Source organism: Sciurus vulgaris (assembly GCF_902686455.1).
Source record: "Sciurus vulgaris genome assembly, chromosome: 6".
NCBI classification, from domain to species: Eukaryota; Metazoa; Chordata; class Mammalia; order Rodentia; family Sciuridae; genus Sciurus; species Sciurus vulgaris.
Window position 1 is genome coordinate 118267646 of NC_136466.1, and position 16019 is coordinate 118283664.

General features: G+C 32.5%; 1 protein-coding gene across 5 annotated transcripts in view; it reads left to right on the top strand.

The window, feature by feature from the left end:
- Positions 1-16019, top strand: part of ADAMTS6 (ADAM metallopeptidase with thrombospondin type 1 motif 6) — a 318093-nt gene that overhangs the window by 57845 nt on the left and 244229 nt on the right. The window lies entirely within an intron of this gene.

The following is a 16019-nucleotide window of genomic DNA, read 5'->3' on the forward strand; positions in this document are numbered from 1 at the left end:
TATGTATGAATACATGTATGCATGGGTGAATGACCCTAGGCAGATTATATCTATATTTTGAATGAATGACTAGGAATGTGCATTTTGGCTAATTATAGTATTAGAGTCATCCAAATAGCTTGTATGACCTTGTTTAAATAGTGACTGGCTGATAATTAAAATTTCTCTTAGTACCAGTAGAGAGAAGATATTAAATTTCTGGAACTCGAAGCACATTGGGGGAGGGTTTCCATATTGAAGTAAAATTAATGTGAAATATAAATGTGTATTAATTAATCATAACAGACACTGGTTACAGTTAAGCCATTCATAAGTCTGCATTGTATGTCAGGTACATATTTTGGTAGGCACATCTGTGTTATATGGGCCATTATTCTTTGACTTATTTTCTTTTACATTATTCTATAAGTCAAAACTTTTAACTCCTCTTTACTACTAGATAGCATTCATGTTGTTGAAATGATCAGAATGGCATATTCTGAGTCCAGTAAAATTTGTGAGTAGGCCCACTACTAGATAGCATTCATGTTGTTGAAATGATCATAATGGCATATTCTGAGTCCAGTAAAATTTGTGAGTAGGCCCCACTGACTTTGAACTTGGCCTGTAACTTGCTTTGAACAATGGACTATTGAGGAACCTTTGCATAGACAGAAGCTTGAATAGCATGGCCTTTGAATGGAGTACTTCACGTAATGACTTCTGCAGCCTCAGTACCCAAATGGGAAGGCACCTGGAGCAGAATTGTAGCCTAGAGCAGAGTCACAGTCAACCAGCACTCTCCATGTATTGTTGGAAGTCCCTGAGACTTTGGAGTTGGTTCTTATATATACAAAGAGTTTTAAAATAGAAAAGTGACAATAAAGACTGCTTATAAAGAGAATTAATCCACAAATTATATTTTACACAAAATTAAAAGTAATTTTAGAGTTAGAAGGAAGCAGGGAAACTTACCAAGAAAACATGGGCATTGGGATATCTACTGCTATTAATAGTCTTTGTGTGTTCTTTCAGAATTTATTTGTGCATATTAAAGCTAATACATTTTCTTATTTTTTTCTGCGGGAAAATTTTAAAGTACTAATTCAATTTCAATAGTTACAGAGCTACTCAAGATTGCTATTTCTTTTTATTTCAGTTTTAGTAAAATTATATTATTTCTAGGAATTTGTTTCATCTAAGTTTTCAAATCTTTTGGCATAGCTTTTTGTTTTGTTTTGTTTTGGTACCAGGGATTGAACCCAGGGGCACTTAACTACTGAGCTGCATCCCCCAGCCCTTTTTTATATTTTATTTAGAGACTGAGTCTTCCTGAGCTGCTCAGGGCCTTGCTAAGTTGCTGAGGCTGGCTTTGAACTTGCCTTCCTCCTGCCTCCACCTCCTGAGTCACTGGGATTACAGATGTGTGCCATGGTGCCCACCCTGGCATAAAGTTTTAAAAATAAGTTTTATATTTTTAATCTTTAAGCCATACATAATTATATCTCCTTTTTTATTTCTTATATTGATGATTTGTACTTCTACCATTTAAATTTTGATGACTTTTGGTGGTATATATCTATTTTTTTTTAAGGTGTGTGGTTTTGACTTTATTGATCCTGCCTCTTTAAAAATCTTGGTTATATTTTTTACTAATTTCTCTCCTTATCTTTATTATTTTCCTTTATCTCATTCTTCTTTTTGCTTCCGTATTTCTCACACTTCTAATTGAATACTTAGCCCATTAACATTCTTTTCTATGCCACTCCCCTAATATCACCACATTTGTCACAGAACAATGTAGGTTTTGATATGCAGTGTTTTTCGTATTGTCTATTTTTAATTGTTTTCAATTTTAGTTATTTCTTGTGTCTAGAGTTATTATGAAGTGAATTTAAAAATTTCTAGACATATGAGGATTTTTTTTTTTTTTTTTTAGTTGTTACTAACTTTGCTTATAGTAAGAGAATGTGGTCTATTTGATGGTACTGACTTGGAAATTTGTTCAGGTTTGCTACTTAGCCTAGTGTGTGATCAGTTTTGTGTGTTTGAGAACCATGTATATTCTTCGAATTTTTATATGTAGTGTTATATTTATGTCCATTGACTTTGTCAATTTTTTTGTTCAATTCTATTTTTACTGATATGTGACATGTCAATTAAAAGATGTATTTCAGATTATATCATTGATTTAGATTTGCTAATTTACTCCTTCCCATAGCTCTGTCAATTTTTTCCTTATGAAGTTTGAGACTGTTTTACCTATTTAAATACTGGAATTATCATATTTCTAGTGCAGTGAGCCTTTTCACATAATATAATAACTTTATCTACAACATTTTTTTTAAATTTTATAGTCTGGCTTTCTTTTAGTTGGTATTTTCCTGGTGCATTTTTTCTATCCTTTTATTTCTAACTCTTTCTTTCAGGGGTGCTTAACCATTGAGCCATATCCCCTATCCCTTTTTACTTTTTATTTTGAGATAGGGTCTCATTAAGTTTCTTAGTTAGTGCCTTGCTAAGTTACTGGGCCTGGATTTGAACTTGCAATTCTCCTGCCTCAGCCTCTTGAACCACTAGGATTATTTCATCCTTTCTTATTATTTATTGTAGATCTACCTCTATAAATAGCAAATAGCCTGGGGGTAGGGGTAATTCTTTAACCTTTTAATAACTTCAGTCTTTTAGCTGGAGAGTTTGTTCTGTTTACATTTGTTGTAAATTTTTATGGTTTTGGACAGAGTTCTAATATCTTACTTATATTTAGCTATTTACCCTCTTTAGTATATAATGTACCTTATGTATCTGTGGATTAATATTGCTCATCAGTGTTGGATATTTCACAGGCATTAGATTTGCAAATACATCTTCTCCAATATTTGTCCTTGGTTTCTTTTGACACGTTTGAACATTTCATTTAGTTTCCAGTTCTCTTAGTCTTTTTTCCCTTACAATCTACAAATTCCAATGTTCTTTTACTACTTAATCATTAACTTTTTGCTTTAAAAATTATACGTAGATTTTTTAAAGAGATTCTGTTCTCTCTGAAGTCTTCCTACTCACTCTTGGCAATTGTTTTCTTGCTTTTAAAATAGTTTATTCCATTTTAATACTTTAACATTTTTCATTTTCTTCACATGCCTGAGTTCCTCTATATAAAATAAAAAATGGTTTAATTTAGAATCACTAATTGAACTCACTTAGTAAGTTTGTCTTATTTTAGGTTCAGGGTCTTTTTTTCTTAATAAGGTAAAAATGTTTTGAGACTATATACCTAATAATGACTAAATTAGATTAAGGATAGAGACCAGTGAGGAGACATCTATATAAGTATCAAATTATAGAATTGTAGATTGGGAAATATATGTTATTAAATAGACACATCACAAAGACAAGCCTGTTCTGTGTGAAAACCAGAGTAGTTTATACCAAATTTCAACTTGTAGGATGAGAATGAGTTTTGCATTTACAGGTATCAAAGAATTGAGTTTGTTGGCTTTAGAACGTGAGAGTAATAGAACATTTAGGATAGAAAGATACATTCAGTAGGAGAAAATTCTGGTGTACCACACAATAAGTAAATGCCAGTCTAGCATACAAAAAGTAAATGTTTGGCCAGGAACAGCAGTACACACCTGTAATCCCAGTGACTCGGGAGGCAAAGGCAGGAGGATCACAAGTTAGAGTCCAGCCTCAGCAATTTAGGGAGGCTCTAAGCAACTTAGCTCTCAAAAACTGAAAGGACTGGGGATGTAGCTCAGTGGTAAAGAGCTCTAGGTTCAATCCCCAATACCAAAAAAAAAAAAAAAAAAAAAAAAAGGAAATGTATATCTGCAGGGAAAAAGTTAAAACCAAAGGAGTAGACAAACTTCCAAAGGAATTAGGTTCTGAAAGGAAAATATAAAATGCTAGGGGCTGGTACTGAGATATAATTAGTATTAAGTCCTAGAATAGAATTCATTGGTTATGACAGTATAGTTAAGGGGCTGGACTCACAGCTTAGTGGCAAAGCACTTGCCTAGCATGAATGAGGCACTACATTCCATCCTCAGCACCACATAAAAATAAATAAATAAAATAAAGGTAAAAAAAAAAAAGAATAATGAAAAAAAGACTATAGTTAAGAAGTCAGGATAAATAGTCAATGAAACTATTGATAAATTCATTGAGATGGTAAGTTAACTGTTTTTCCCTATAGAATTTACTTGAGGTTCTTGTGTATGAATGTACCATTTTGTGGCTTAAAGATGCAACCTTAATGTTTATTTGATATCTGTGTTTCAAAATATATTGTAATAGGATCATTTGTGAAAATGTTTTCAGAATTTTAATCTGAAATGCAGCAATAGTGGGAATGACCTCCCCACTCCCCAACTATTCAATGTACAATCCATTAATGATATATATCATTAATTTGCATATTAAGAACTTTGTTATTCTAAGGTCAAGAGACTTTGTTAACTTTTTTCACCTATTTTCCAGAATCCACAGGCTGTATGATAAGATAGTTTTTAAAATTCCCAGCTCACAGATAGTACATGAGGTTCCTAAGTGAATGAGGTTGAGTACACTTAATCTTTAAAATCTTGATTTTCCAACTGAAACTGCACATTTAATTGCCTACTTCATGAGTTCTATAGGAGATCTTTGGGAGAACAGAAGGTTTCAGAGAAAAGCTTTGATTTATTCTCTTTTCATGATCTGTGCTTCAAAGTGGAATTTTCCTTGCTTGATTACACTTAGAGGAAGAGAAGTAGTGATGAAGGGGGAAATCAAAGTAGGCTATGCTTCAAAAAGTAAAGAAAAGAAAAAGCAGTCACTGCCTGAAAAACAACTTTGGTCTCTTTAGTTGAATATTGTTTCAGCTGAACCCTGTGATGAGCTCACTGCTGGTCAACTACTTATTTCTTATAAATGCTGCTGCTTTCTAAAATTTTCTTATTTAAGAAAGAATGAATTAAGATGAATGGTCAATATATGATTGATGGGTTACATAGATTTGTTCATTGTTGGTATTGCTTCCTATAATGAAAATCATGAAAGGATTCTGAATAATGGGCTTTCGCATTCTATTTTTTAAGTGTCAGCCATTAAAGTTAAACTAAGTAGTAGGTAAAATTATATTAATAATTTACTTCAGTATTTTGTGATTAAAATTGGGTAGGTAGCATCCAAAAAAGATACATAATTGTGGTACATTAGTGTTGTATTTTTGTTCATTCTTTAATGATTTTTTTCCTAGTGTAAACTTAGGATTAGTTTTATTGGAATTAAAAATGCCCAATAGAAAATATGCCCAAGAATAGAGTTTATGAAAGCCTTTGCTTCTAGTTTCTACTGATTTTCAGCTGACGTTTTCAAAGATTTAAATTTAAATTGCAGTTTACATGTATTAAAAGGGAATAGGATGATTATTTTTAATATTAAAGAAGTTAGCATTTAATATATTAATTTTAGTTTATCCAAATTATGTTGCTTTATCATCGATTAATTGAGGAACCTAAATAGAATTTTATTTCTTATCCAGTAAATCACACAATTTAATTGATACTTACTCAGCAATTTAAAGTATTTATTGACTTTTTCTTCTGATAATTATTCTTTCTTATTATTATTGTCTTCTGTAGCACTCTTTTTCCTTTTAAATAATGTTCAAACTTTAGATTAGAATTAAAAACTACTTTACCATCTGTTTCTAGTCTCCCTTTCTAACATAACCCCCCACTGCATCTAATAAATTATATTGTTTTCCAAAGACATTCCTTTTTTCCTTCTTTTCTTTTTTAAAAATTGAGATATAATTTATATATCATATAAAATTCACCTCTCAAAATGTTCAATTCTGTGGCTTTAGTACATTCACAAAGATGTGCATTCATCACCATTGAATTACTCAGGGTTCTCCAGAAAGACAAAGGCAATAGGCGATACATGAGAGGGAATTTATTAGGGGAATTAGCTCAGACATCGTGGAAGCTGAGAAATCCCTGAGAAATCCCGGGCAAGCTGGAAACCCTGGGATATGGGCAGCCTGGCCCAGTTCAAGTCCAAAAGTCTCAGATCCAGGGAAGCTGATCCCAACATTAGGAGAGAGAGGAAATCAGCTTTTTACTCAATTGAGACTCCATCTGATTGGGTGGTTCCTGCCCACATTGAGGGCAGATTTACCCCCTTAGAACTGCTGACTTGAGTGCCAACCTCCTCTGGGATGGTCCACACAAACATACTCACAAGTAATCCTTCACCAGTTCTCCAGTTATTCCTTAATCTAGACAAGTTACCACATAAAATTTAACCATAAGGATGGCTAATGTCTGAATATTTCCATCACCACAAAAAGAAATCTTGTACCCATTAGCTCATTCGCTCTGTCCCCCAGCACTCGGTAAGCACTAACCTACATTTTTCTCTACAGATTTGTTTATTCTGGGTATTTCATATAAAGAGAGCCACACAATATATGAACTTTTGGTCTGATCTATTTCTTATAGCATAATTTTTACAAAGTTCATCCATACAGAATCACAAACCTGCACTTCATTCATTTTTATGGCTGAAAAATATTCCATTGTATGAATATATCACATTTTAGTTATACATTTCACTTGATGGACTTTTAAGCTGTTTCCCCATTTTGGTTTTTATGAATATTGCTGTTATTAATATTAAACTACAAATTTTTGTGTTGACACATGTTTTTAATTCTCTTGGGTATATTCCAAAGGGATGGAATTGTGGGATGTTTTGATAATTCTATATTTAACCCTTTGAAGAACTGTTGAATTATTTTCCGAAGTGACTGTACTGTTTTATGTTCCTATCAGCAGTTTTAGGATTCCAATTTCTCCACATTCTCATCAACACTCGTTATCTTTTTTATTATAACATTCTAGTGGGTGTGGAGTGGTATCTTATTTTTGTTTTCATTTTCTCTAATGACTGATTATTTTGACCATCTTTTTGTATGCTTATTGGCCATTGTTTGTCTTCCTTCAAGAAATATCTATCCAGATCTTTTACTCATTCTTAATTGAGTTATTTTGTCTTTGCTGTTTCTTGATTTGTAATAGGTCTTTAAAATTCTGTAGACTATACTTTTATCAAATATATGATTTTCAAATATTTTCCCATTCTGTTTAGCGCTTTTTGAAGCACAAAATTTTTTATTTTCAATGGATTCCAATTTGTCTAATTTTTCTCTTGTGCTTTTAATGCCATATCTAAGGAATCATTGCTAATACAAGGTTTTAAAGATTTAATTCTGTTTTTGTAGGATTTAAAAAATACTTTTAGCTCTTACATTTAGTTCTTTGATTCATCTTCAGTTAATTTTTGACATGAGGTGAGATAGTGATGAAGGACACTTTATTGTAAGAAACACAATTTTTGCCTTTACTTAAAGTGTTCCTGTACTTGAGCTAGTTTTTTCCCATTCTGAAAGATCACAAAATTCCATCTATCCTTTTTGGTTCCGCTGAAATAACCCCCAGAAACAAAGAATAATCTTATTTTCCATATGGCTTTATCTATATTCTTTTTGCAACACTTTTGTCACTTTCCATCTAGTATTATAGATATTTATGTAAATGCACTCTATCCCCAAGGGAATGTTCATAGTTTGTTTTCCATGGTTTAGTGTAGTGCAGGAAACTTTCCTTTGACCTTTTTAGAGTCCCTTGCTGGGTCTAAAAATTAAACTGAAAAAGACAGATTAACAGAATGAAAGAATATAGATTTATTTAATGTAATTTTATGTGATTCGAGACTCTTCGTAAGAAAATGCAAACCCGAAGAAACAGCCAAAGTTGGCAGTTTTTACATTGGGTTTGATGAAGGGTGGAAAGTTGTGGGAATATGTGATGGGATAAAGAGGTGTGAGTGAAGGTTGGGGGTTGGGGAAGGTTAGTGGGGTCTGTTCACTTAGATTTCTCTCAGTGTCCCTTGTCCCTCCATCTTCATAGAAAAAGATGCTCTTTTTTTCAGGGATATGGCACTTCAAGGTCTTAAGACTTGCTTCTGAAGAGAAGGAGGTGATCAAAAAGTCCTTCCAGTACCAGCCATTTCTCAAATTCCTTAAGCTTAACATTCTCAGTATACCAAGCCACCATATCTTGGGGTATTGTGTTCTGAACACATCTTTAGCATTTAATGTGTATCATATGAACGAATTCTCATAGTAGACTCCTGGTCTAGTAGGGGTAAAAGGAAATTGTAATTGTAATTGTTTAGACAGGGAATAAACAGTCTAAAATACCAATAGAATAGCAGTCTTCAGTGACTACAGTTGAACATATAGACTATATATTTATTGCCTTTTTATTATCATTAATTATTCTCATGTATAAAAATAGGATATGGTTTTATTATAAAATAGCTTTAATATTATGGTATCAAAATACAAATGTAGTTTTTGATGAGATTAGAAATGGCAGACAGTAGATAAGAATATTCTTGGGGATAGTAGAAAATACTGCATTATGCAATTTAACTGGCCAATTAGGAATTATTAATAACATTGCTTATGTTTTATCTTATTTTAAATATTAAACTTCTTTTGCAATTGGATTCTGATAGATAATATTGAAAAAAGTTTTTACTTAAAAAAATCCCTGCTATGCTTGTTATGGGAAATATTTTGTAAAACCTGAGTAATGCATTACCCTACTAAAGAAAATTGCCTGGGAAAAGCTGTGATTGACAGTTGATGTTAAGGTTTGCAATCTTGTTATGGGTATCATGCCAAGTTTTCATTTATTCACTTTCTTGAAAGCGGAAAGAGACTTAGAAAAATATAGGCTCACACAGAGTTCCTTTAGAGAAACCATTGTCTTGTGAGAAAATGTCCAGCTGAGCCTGCCTATAGTTTTAGGCAGTGATTCTTTAAGATATGGATGCCTGTTGCTAGGTCTTTTAGGTCATTCTAAGAAGCTAGAAATTGATCAGAAGACAAGTTCTTCCTTTGGTGCTATAGATGAGCAAATGCAGTTCCATGAACAGTAACTTTTGATATGCTGTTTAGTAAAGAACTACTAAAGAAGTTATGATATTTTACTAAAATTTGATATTCATAAAATAAAGCTGTAGAGAGTATTTTGGTACACATAAGAATTGTAAGTAGTTATATTTTCAGAAAAACACTGTTATTTGTGTTATTTTGAATTAGATATGATTTTCAATTATTTAAATGATTGATTTTAATCATAATAATTTAATTTCAGCATTTATTTTGTTTTTAGTTGTTCCATGATATCAAACACATATTTTTCATCAGCAATATTTTGTTTTTGACCAAAATTTTCTTAAAACTGGACTATCATATATTGTATCATCATTATGAATCATCTGCTAAAACAGATATATACAAAACACCTTCTTTTCCAAATTGCTTTGTGTAGGAACATATTATTTTTGTTGTGTGTCTATAAATGTATAATGTGTAAATACTTTGCAATATGTAGTCAAGGGAAGCATAAAAAAATTACTTATTTAAAATTATTTCTAGGGCATTGTTTCATGATATAAAATCATATGTAGTTGGTCAAATACTGTGTATATGTGCATATATGCACTCATTTGTATATGTGTACATGTTTCAGTGTATTTCTGCTTGTGTGTGTATTTTCACACAGAAGTACTTATAAGTGAATCTATAATCCTAATCCATTTATCCAGGGACTACCTTCATGAACAGATGAGACTGCATTAGTGTTTGTCTTTTCACTGTTACAGTTTAATTTTTTTATTCTAAAAGCTTTCATTTTATTTTTAATTATATGTTCTTCCCAAAATATCACGTATTAAGCATTTATTACATTAATTATCTTTCTTCTTTTATCACATTCCTAACTGTATGATATTAGGTAATTTTGTTTGTTCTTTGTGTTTAAAATTTTTCACCTATAAGGTAAAGATAATAATAATAACCCATTTCCCTCATCAAGTGCTTTTGAAAATTAAATAATTTATGTACATCTTTTAGAATAGTGGCTGGCTTAAAGTGGTACTCTACAAGTGATAGCTATTATTAATATTTAGTCTTAGGAGACTTAATGGGATACATAATAGGGAATTTTAACTTCCCTTCTTCCGCATGCTTAAGAGCACTGTAAAGTAAACTACAGAGAAATCTAGAAGTTTAGCTTGTTTACATAAATCTGTTTATTTTAATATAAATATTGTTAATTACTGGTTAAATTATTTTTTGTCTTTCCCTTTTCCATTATACTTCTATTTTTTTAATAAAATCAAATCAGCACAAAAAAAGCATCATTTTATCTTACTGTTTTCTTACCTTGTGATGATCTGCTAAACTCTCCTAGTCCCTTAAACTTCATTTTGAAAACTAGAGGGACCAGCTAGATTACAGGAAAGATTGGCATCATAAGATGGGAAACAGCTGGTATAGGAAGAACATGCTGTTGCAAAAGAATAGGATTCTATTAGATTAGAGTCACTTATAAAAATCTGAATTTTTAAACACTTTCCTTCTAACTGGAAAATTCTTATTCAAAAATAAGAAAAAGAAAGCTGTATAGTCATTATGAAAAACTATATAGTGGTTCCTTAAAAACAATTAAAAACAGTACTACTATAGGATCCAGCAATCCCAGTACTGGATATTTACCCCCCAAAATGTGAAATCAGTATGTTGAAGAGATGTCTGCATTCTCATGTTCATTGCAGCATGTAGAATTAACCACCTATAAGATATTTATGCTAAGTGAAATAAGCCATCACAGAAGGACAAATCCACATGATTTCACTTACATGAGGAGTGTAAGAGTTGAAAAGGAGTTGTCCAAATGATTTCCCAGAGATGAATTATGTCAAAGTTAGAATGAAATATTGGTTTCTAGAGCCTGGGGGATAGAGGATTTGGAAACAGGTTGGTGAAAGGACACAAAATTTCAAGTGGGTGGGAGAAATAGGCTCAAAAGTTCTATTGTGCATCATGGTAACTGCAGTTAATAACAATATACTATGTACTTGAAAACGGCTAAGAGAGTGAATTTTAAGTTTTCTTTCCACAGAAGAGTAAGTATGTGAGGTAATATATATGTTAAATAGCTTGATTTAGTCATTCAAAAATATATACTTACATCAAAATTCCATATTGTGCATCATACATATAATTTCCACTGCTCAATAGAGAAGGAAAGCTGACAACTCTTAGTTGTAACTTCTATATATAATTTATTCAACTTAATGAGTCATGAATAATAGCTCAGTATACACTAAAACATGATTGATTTTGTATCTTGAAATAATCTATATAGGAAGAAATGTTATTTTTATAACACAATTTATAAATATTGCATAGGCGGTCATCTAAAGTTTGGAACTTGAGCAATTGTGACATGGGCCAAGTTTATCATTAGGACTATCAACTCTTCTTTTTAATGCTGTTTCTCACATTTTCTTTTTTTTTCTGCCTGTATTACCTATTTTCTTTTCAAGCACAAATACGTTTTCAGGAAAAAAATATGATGAATTCAATTGAATGCTGTTTTATCATTTCTGAAGCCACAAATGTTTATTATGTTTTTCCTTTCTAAAGTATGTGATTTTAATAGAGAAGAAATCCTTTGAGTGACTTGTACTGCATATACTGAAAAACTAAGTTAAATATATTTTCTTTATTTATTTTCATTAATAAGTTAATAATATTCACTATTAACATATTATGAAAGTTTATTAGAGATTTTTCAGGATTTGATATGTAATTCCTGTATATAATTTACAACTCATGTGAAGACTCTTACATAGTGAATTTTGTGAGAATATGTTATATGAATGAAATTACTTATTTTTATTGAGCACTCATTATGTATTGCATTCTAAGTGCTGAAGCACAGCAATGAACAAACAAAATTCCAACTCTCTTTTGAAGAACTTACATTTTAGTAAGTGACAAAGATGAAAAGGAAGATAAAATAAATATAGAATAAAGTAGGTTTTGATAAATGCAAGAAGATAATAGAGTCTGGATAGTTATATGAAGTGTTTATGTATGTATGTGGGAATTGCTGCTTCACATAAGATGGTCAAAAAGGCATTTCTTAAAGGTAGCATTTAGAGAATAAGCTGAAGTGATGGATTAACTAAGCCATGTGGATATGGGGAGAAGTCATTCTGATTAAAGGGAACAGGAAGAAATGTCTGGAGTCAAAAGCAAGCTAAACATATTCAAGGAACAACTAAGAGACCAATGTAGTAGTAGCTAACTGATGGTGAACAAGACCAAAGATAAGATTGTATAGGTTCATAGACCAAGTCATTTATGACATTGGAAACCATGGTAAAGGTTGTCTTTTACTCTGAGTTAGGGAAAAAAAAAAAAAAAAAAAAAAAAAGGCAGTGCAGGATCAGTTTGGCTTCTGGATGGATAATATATTGTAGAGGAGCAAAGGTGAAAGAATTACCGCTTAAAAGTTACTCAGTATATCCACTCAGACACAATAGGAACTTAGACCAAGGTAGCAGCAATGGAGGTGGTGATAGTCACATTCTAGATATATACTTAGAAGGTAGAGCCAACAGATTTTTGTAATGTATTGCATGGAGGTATGAGAGAAAGAGATTAATGAAAATATCAGTTTCAGACTGATTATTTGAATGGAATCGGTTTTTAGAAAGAAAAATGTGCTTGAGGAGCAGGTTTATAGAGGAAGATCAAGAGTTTATCTTAATTTTTAATTTTGCTAATTTTAAGATCTTATTAGATAGTCAAGAAGAAATGGCAAGTAGCTAACTGGATAAATGCATTTCAGTACTGAGAATGGCATTGGAATTAACATTTTTGTGAGACATCAATATGTAGATGGAATTTAAAGCCATTGAGATGGATGAGATAATCCAGGAAGTGCAGTGTATGCAGAGAAAAAGAGTGTTCCAAAGATTAATGTGGATTGCTTCAGTGTATAAAGGTCAGAGAAAAAGAGGAAAAATCAATAAAAGAGACTGAGAAAAAGAAGCCAATGAGATAGGAGAAATAAGAGAATGATATGAGGCAGGACATATATCAGATGATCCTGATAGTTTGAGTAAAATGAGGTGATGTTCTGTAAATCATTATATTAGGAGATATAGAGACTATTGGTGATGTTGGGAAGAGTGTTTTTAATGGAAAGGTGAGATGAAAGACAGAATGGAATGGATTCACGAAAAAAAGTGGAAGAAAAAGAAGTGGGGTCAGTGAATATATAGAACTTTTTAAATGAGTCTTTTTATGAAGCTGATCAAAGAAGTCAGGCTGAAGGAGTCATGGAGCCCATGTAAGTTTTTAAAAATTTCATCTTGTGGCCATACTACCAAAAGTGTTATACAGATTCAATGCAATTCCAATTAAAATCCCAATGACATACCTCACAGAAATAGAGCAAGCAATCATGAAATTCATCTGGAAGAATAAGAAATCCAGAATAGCTAAAGCAATCCTTTGCAGGAAGATTGAAACAGGGGGTATCGCAATACCAGAACTTCAACTATACTACAAAGCAATAGTAACAAAAACGGCATGGTATTGGCACCAAAATAGACAGGTAGAGCAGTGGTACAGAATAGAGGACATGGACACAAACCCAAATAAATACAATTTTCTCATACTAGACAAAGGGGCCAAAAATATGCAATGGAGAAAAGATAGCCTCTTCAACAAATGGTGCTGGGAAAACTGGAAATCCATATGCAACAGAATGAAACTAAACCCCTATCTCTCACCCTGCACAAAACTCAACTCACAATGGATCAAGGACCTTGAAATCAGACCAGAGACCCTGCATCTTATAGAAGAAAAAGTAGGTCCAAACCTTCAACTTGTTGGCTTAGGATCAGACTTCCTTAACAGGACTCCCATAGCACAAGAAATAAAAGCAAGAATCAATAACTGGGATAGATTCAAACTAAAAAGCTTTCTCTCAGCAAAGGAAACTATCAGTAATGTGAAGAGAGAGCCTACAGAGTGGGAGAATATCTTTGCCACTCATACTTCACATAGAGCACTAATTTCCAGAATCTATAAAGAACTCAAAAAACTCTACACCAAGAATACAAATAACCCAATCAACAAATGGGATAACGAAATGAACAGACACTTCACAGAAGAAGATGTACAAGCAATCAACAGATATATGAAAAAATGTTCAACATCTTTAGTAACAAGAAAAATGCAAATCAAAACTACCCTAAGATTTCATCTCACCCCAATTAGAATGGCGATTATCAAGAACATAAGCAACAATAGGTGTTGGCGAGGATGTGGGGAAAAAGGTACACTCATACATTGCTGGTGGGACTGAAAATTAGCGTAACCACTCTGGAAAGCAGTGTGGAGATTCCTTAGAAAACTTGGAATGGACCTGCCATTTGACCCAGCTATCCCATTCCTTGGCCTATACCCAAAGGACTTAAATTCAGCACACTACAGAGATACAGCCACATCAATGTTCATAGCGGCTCAATTCACAATAGCCAGACTATGGAACCAACCTAGATGCCCTTCAATTGATGAATGGATAAAGAAACTGTGGTATATATATACAATGGAATATTACTCAGCTATAAAGAATGATAAAATTATGGCATTTGCAGGCAAATGGATGAAATTGGAGAATATCATGTTAAGTGAGATAAGCCAATCTCAAAAATCCAAAAGAGGAATATTCTCACTGATAAGCGGATGATGACACTTAATGGGGTTGGGAGTGGGACAAGAATGGAGGAAGAAGGGACTGTATAGAGGGAAAAGAGAGGTGGGAGGGGTGAGGGGGAAGGAAAAAAATAATGGAATGAATCAAACATCATTACTCTATGTAAATTTAAGAATATGCAAATGGTATGCTGTTACTCCATGTACAAACAGAAACAACATGTATCCCATTGTTTACAATAAAAATAAATTTAAAAAAAAGATAAATGATAAAAAAGGCTGGGAATTTAGCTATGTTCAATCTCTACTACTGCAAAAAAAGTGCAATTCCAAGCTGTGATGATTGTATGAATAAAAATGACTTCAATTTTTAGAGCAAAAAAAAAATTTCATCTTGTTTGATTTTTAGGATGGGGAAATATACATATTGTCTGATAATAAGAATAACCAAAGGCAGGTAAAAATTGATAGTGTAGGAGAGAGGGAAAAACTATAGTAACAATATCCTTGAGAAGGCCTAAAGGGATGGGAATCATTGCTGAATATGAAGCAGTATCCTTGAATGGGGACCTTGAAAATTTATTCATTGTAATAGGAGGGAATGCAAAATATGTGTGTCAGAATATATAGTAACTCTGATTTGATGTAGGAGCATCTGAAAGTTTGTTTTGCTTGCTTTTATTCTCTTAGTCATTAGTTGAGAGTAAATAAGTATTAGAGAAGTGTAAAATAATCATTGATTAAAGTGGTGAAGTATAGTATCATTGTTGAGTATCACTGAGGTCTTACTTGGAGTTAGTTGTTGCATATAAAATGATATTAGTTGGTATGCTTGTGTTTCTTTTTCAGTCACATTTATTTGGTTGGGTACAGGGGTGGGACAGGTAGAGATTTGAATTTTCTTAGGATAAGGGTTTTTATAAGTGAATACATTAGAGCAAAAGAAAAAAAAGGGGCAAATGAAAGAAGGAAATGTTAACAATTGGCCATGGAGTAAAGAAGGAAGAAATTACATGAAGGAAATGATGAATATAAAAAGTGATAAGAATCTGGGAAGATGGTAGATGGTAGTTATAGAGTGAAATGCATAGCAGGAGTAATTACAAAGTCTCGAATGTAACTATAGGAGTGATTGACTGAGATAGAGTGCCTTTGGAAATAATGGTGTCAAATGAAAGGCCAGATTCGGATGATTTAAGTTGGAAATGAAATCATGAAGAATCATGACAAGTGATAGCGAAGACAAAAGGAGAGGGAGGGAAGGACAGAGGTGAGACGGAAGAGAGAAAGAGAGGGGGCGGTTAAAGAAATCAAAGAATTGCAGTTTATGCATATAAGGAGTTTGGAATTTGCCCCTACATCCTAACAATAAGTAAAAAGCTGAACAAATTTA